This window comes from Nelumbo lutea, chromosome 1 (assembly GCF_056320005.1).
Source record: "Nelumbo lutea isolate HS-2025 chromosome 1, American lotus-T2T, whole genome shotgun sequence".
Classification (NCBI taxonomy): domain Eukaryota; kingdom Viridiplantae; phylum Streptophyta; class Magnoliopsida; order Proteales; family Nelumbonaceae; genus Nelumbo; species Nelumbo lutea.
Genome location: NC_142684.1, coordinates 111,379,070 through 111,385,010, shown reverse-complemented (window position 1 = coordinate 111,385,010; position 5,941 = coordinate 111,379,070).

The window sequence follows — 5,941 nt, the reverse complement described above, 5'->3', positions numbered from 1 at the left end:
TCTCTGGGTAGTAAAAGATTCTCATTCTTACGCTCAGTTTGAAAAGAGTATAAATACAAAAATATAAAATGCAAAGTCCTGTATTTTGTATTATTTTGCATATATTTTTATTATTTATGTTTGTATTTATAATCTATCCAAAGTGAGCCTAATTTAGGGTTTATTTGGTTCATAATTAAAATCGGAATTAGAATGGCCTATTCCATCTATTTGGTTCAGACAGGAATGAGAATAAGAATTAGAATTAGTAGGAATGAGATTTCATTCCCAAGGAAAGGGCAGAAAATGGTTATTCCCTCAAATGAGAGAATACCATTCCAAAAGGAATGGGAATAAGATTCCAATTCCACTCAACCAAATAGTTGGACCTATTTCGTTTCTGATTCTAAACCCCTATTCCCATGAACCAAACAAAGCCTTAATTATCAACGTGCAGTTATAATTGACGGTTCAATCCAATGGACTTAAAATAGACCGGACCCATCACTATAAAGTTGCTTATGTCCCCAAAATTTGTTGATTTTCCTAGCTTCTAATGTCAATTTCTAGCCTAACGTACTTTTATAAAATGCCATCATTTAAAATAATAAGAGGTAATACAGACGTAAATAACGAAGGCATTTAGCGTCATGACTCATTAGCCATGATTGTCATAGCAAGAGCAAAAATGGATATATATGCATGAACATGGTGTTTATGTGTTAACGCAACGAGTTTAAGTATGGTTTGGTTTGATAGAAAGAAAGGGAAAGTTCTTTCCGCCATTCTGATTGGGAGGTGTAGGGTTGCATTGGAAAGGTCATCCACATGCTTAATTTATAGGCTGATTTTTTAAAAAGAGGCATAAACATGTCTAAAATGCACATGCAGTTATTTTTTATAAAAAACATTTATTTTCTAAATTTTATCTTAATCACTTTCTTAAACACTTTTTAATATATTTTTTTGAAATTGATTTATTTTTCAAATTTACCATTTATATCAATCACTCAAAGGTAAAGCTACAACTTTAAATCATTTTTTTTATTATTCATGAAACTTGTATTACTTTTTATCGTAGAAACCAGCCTCAATAGTAATTTTATGGGTATTTTGGATGTTATAGTGGCTGTAGTTAGAAAATTCTAACAGAGAGGGTCTATTTACAACTATATCAAAAAGTTTAGGAGAGATTATTGCAATTACTAATTAAACTTCAGCAAAGATTTCAACAATTTACCTTTTTTTTCTGCTGCAACCAAAATTCATATTTATGCATTTCGCTTATGATCATCATTATGAATGCTAATTTATTAGATACATAATATATGATAATTATTTTCATCACTGACTAATTTCTAGCGCTAATAGCATGACAGATGATATTGGTTGGCAGATAATGATAAATAATATTCATTTTAATGAAAAATCTAAGAGACAATGATGGTTCAGTCCAGGGTCAGAATTTTTAGGCACAAAATACATTTGGGGTAGGTATTAGGTCGGAATTGATGCCAATTTACAGACGGGCATTGATGTATAAAGTAGGAATATTTAACATTTTGAATGTTTATAGTTCTGCAATGGAATTCAGAAATCTATAATGAACCTGTACGTACTTCTCCGAAAATCTAATTGTAAATAAGTAGAGAATGCCTCTGAGATTAGGGTGATAGAAACAGTGAATCAAAAGCGTAAAGTCAATTCTGTACGTATAATAAATCAAAATCGAGATGGATCGATAAGAAAGTTATATCAAGGGAGAAATGAATAAAATAGAAAAAGGTAGCAGCGATGAAAAAGATAAAAAATCACAAATCCAAAGAGGAATGGGAGGCTTTGGCTTGACAGAGCTGAGGTTAATTTCCATATTCTTCGACACCTAGTTTTCTTCCTCTTCCTCTTCTCTAAAGCCACAAAAGCTACATAACACCTAGGTTAGAATCATATTCCTTTGTATAGATTTTTTTTTTCAGGGATTACCTCCCCTTCTTAGTAGCTCCCTCCATGATTATAACTACGACCATAAAAGCACATTCCTTTATTTCAATAAATTGATGTATAACATTTTTTTTACTCCATGGAGTTACACAATGAGGGTAATCCATCTCCCAACCAAGCCTTTGCTATAACTAGCAGAAGGCCTTATCAACCAAGCAGTTGGTACCTTTGCGACGTGTAGCATACTTGAAGCTAATATATCATTGTGAGAGAATAAAAACCTCTTCAAGAACGTTATCCAATGACTTAATCTTTTAGGTTGAATGGTTTCTTGAGATGGTATTAGAACTTGTTTAACCAAATAATTTAATGTTGGATTCTGGTACCCCATTATAATTAATTAAATTTTAACACAAAATGTGAGTGGGCCTGTATATGTCCATGCTTCAAACTCAAGACATTTGCATGAGGAATGTTAGAAAATAAAAAGCTATTTGTGACCTCACCTAATAACTTAAGCCTTTTGCTTTTATATGGGCTATGAAGAGATCTCCAAAAACTATATGGATTGAGTACCAAAAGTAAATAGTTAATTGAGTATTTTGAACCATTCAACAAAAAATCAAACAAGATCTAAACTGGTCTGTTGTTTTATATTATATACCCATTGCCCACTATTTATTTTTTAAACCTCAAATTATAAAAGCCACTATAAATAGGAAAGATTCAAATCTAACACTTTTACAGCAATGTCTTTAACCACCTTGACTCTACAGCCTATGGGTAATTGATACTAGGGTAAAACTTAAACCTCCCTTTATTTTTAGTCTAAATACTAAAACATCCCCTCCTTTTTCAAATTGGACTAGTTAACATTCCATCCAAATCCGTTAGCATTTGACATTATGTGGAAGTATTTTTTTTTCCTAAAACCTAATTCTGTCCATTATTGTCCATTTCTCTGTTCTCAGTGTGTTAGGTCTGCACTCCCTCTACCACCCAACCACTAACATTCGCAATCCACAAACGATTACCTTTCACCAGCAACACCACCACACGGTATTGCCACTTTGCTCATCTTGGTTGGAACTTGGCTGTTGGCCAGACACAGTTACATCTGGCTTGTTGATAGAATATCTGCACAACACTACTTTGGAGGTTAATTGCTTGCACTGATTTCTTAACCTAAGTGCTTCATTTTGTGTGCAATCCAAAGGTTTCTATGTCAGTGGTTGAATCATTACCCAAAATAAATAAATAAATAAGTTTGTGGTTGAATCATGAATGGGTTGAACATACCAAGATATATTGAGAATTTGAATGATTTTGGCAAAAGGTTAAGAGATGGGTTTGTACATTATACCAATATAATAGTCGTTTACTATGATTGTTCATTGAAGGGGGAAGTAGCTAGAACTGCATGGGTGATCGTTGGTTGTTACTTGTTAGATGAAGTTTTTCGAGGTTGGGGTGCATTCTGTTAGAAGTAGCTGTGGTGTATACAATGTATAAAACTCTTCAAAGTGTGCAGCAGTTTATGGACAAATACATTCTAATGACTAGAAAAAATGAGATTGTTATCAGGTTCATATACAACAAGTTGGAATATTCATATTCATGATCGAATTATCCTTTTTGTTGATTATAAATCTCTTATTACCCAGTTTTGCGTTTCATCATTTTTATATAGCTAGTGTTTCATCATATTAGTGGTGATACAATAAACCGGCTAATATATTCGTGTCTTTGTTAGAGAGTGAAGGTTTTGTCTTGATTGGGTTTTAGTTCCTTTTGGCCAATGGGATTTTGGTTTTTATTGGCCAAGAATCTCATGTTCTTTTTTCAGATTTATGTAGGGATCATTTTATCCAGGTAAGTGATACCCATCTCCTAGGTGGGTAAATAACTTTCCCACTTAGGGGGAAGTTGACAACACTTGAATGGGACAAAAATGCCCTTTTTAATAATGGATTTTTATGACTAAAATGGTCACTGTCTTATTTACATTAGAAATAAAAGAACATATGTAAACTCACTTACCCGGGTAAGTGTTTCCTTGGAAAAACTTACCTAGTTAACTGCATTTATTTGGGTAAGTAATTTACCGAAAAGCGAACAGGGCCTTGGTGTAATTACCTTTGGACTTTAATGTTTAATTTTATCCTTCTAGGAAAAAACAGTGGTAATTCTTTATTTGATAGTTTTGGTGGTTTTTTAAATTTAAAGAATAATGAAGGACAAAAGAGTCTTTTTATTGTTTATGTTAAATTTAATGGAATCTTATTCTGACAGGGGAGGTTTAAGTCCTATTAGAAATTAGAATGGAGGTATTAGTATTTATCTTAAAATTAAGGGGAGGTTTAAGTCTTTTACCCTTGATACTATGATAATTATTTGTTAAATTATGGTTTTGTTTGCTTTTTGGTAAGTTACTTACTTAGGTATATCGGGTAACTGAATTTACCCATGTTCTTTTATTTCTCAAGTAAATAAGACAATTATTGTTTTAGCCATAAAAAATCCATTACTAGAAAGAGCATTTTTGTCCCATCCAAGTGTTGGCAACTTTCCCTAGGTGGGAAATTTATTTACCTACCTAAGAGATAGATATCAATTAGTAAGTGATACCAAAAAAAATAAATTTTCTTTGACCCCCACATAAATTTAAAAAAAGAATACTGGTTTCTTGGTCAATAGGAACCAAAATCCCATTGACCAACTTTTCCCAATTCAAAATCTGAAAAAAAAAAAACATCCCTAATTGATTTATTTTACTTCTCCCTAATTATTTAATAAGTAGTAGTAGGATAAGTTATAATAACTACCCTGGCACTGCAGACAATTATAGATACTAATAACAACAATAATGATAACAATGGAATATTTTTGAGAAAAAGGCTCTAAAGCATTCCTTTGCTATTTTGCATTGCAAAGAGAGGAGAGAGAAACTAATGATGGGGGAATTTGCGTTATGCGTCTACCACATGAATTTGGATTAATTGCAGTCGATGGTTGTGTGGCGGGCTGTGGAATTAATTATAAGAAGGTTTTTAAAATCGAATGGGACAACGAATCGGTTAGGGGTTTAGTTTTCGGTTCAAACGGTCTGGTTATTTGAATTGGATGAACAGTCCATTTTGACAAAAATTAAAAAAAAATTTAAAAAAATAAAAAAAATGGTCAAAACTATTAGACGGTTCGAATGATTTGATTGCCCAGATCAACGGTTTGCTGACCAAATCAACGGTTTTAGTGAAATAACGGTTTTGAGATAAAACAAAACCAATCACCTGACTAATTCCCGGTTTTTATTGATTTTGAAAACCATGAATGATAGCACTCCATGCGAATCATAAGATATATGAGGCCCATAGCCCTACATCATTTTTATGAGTAATGTGAGGTGTTATTTATGACCGATGTTTCTGGTGTGAGACATTGTCATTGGTTTCATAGCCTGTACAACATCTATTGTTTTTCTTTTAAGCCCTGTCCAACATCTAACATCTATTGATTTCAGCTAATCCTAACTCTTCTCATATGCTAATTTTAAGTGCAGGAAAAGTGTATAAAAAAGTAGAGGAAGATTCCGCTGCTAGAATGTGAAAGCCTTTTATTTTATAAAAGAATAGTGGACTAAAGCAACAAGGGTATATAATCTATGACATGGATTCAAGGTCAGGAAATAACTCAGGAGGCGTCCTGTCTTTTGCGATGTAAAGCTTCCGTGGTGGGTGGTGCTCACCTCAGTATTCGGTGATGTTCTTAGTGTACTCGGTTTAGATAAAAGTTCCTTTTAAGGGATCATCTCTCTCATCTTCCCTCACATAAAGAAGTTGAGAAAAAAAATCCTAACAAATGATGCTATTAGAACTGATGCCACCGGTGTTACTTAGGATATTGATAAATGCCTCAGAAAAAAAGCTTTGAATTATCATTAGTTAACCGTAGGATCTTCAAAGCAGCATTTGATGCTGATTATCACCAATTCACCCATTGATCGAGTTACTTTAATTTTTAA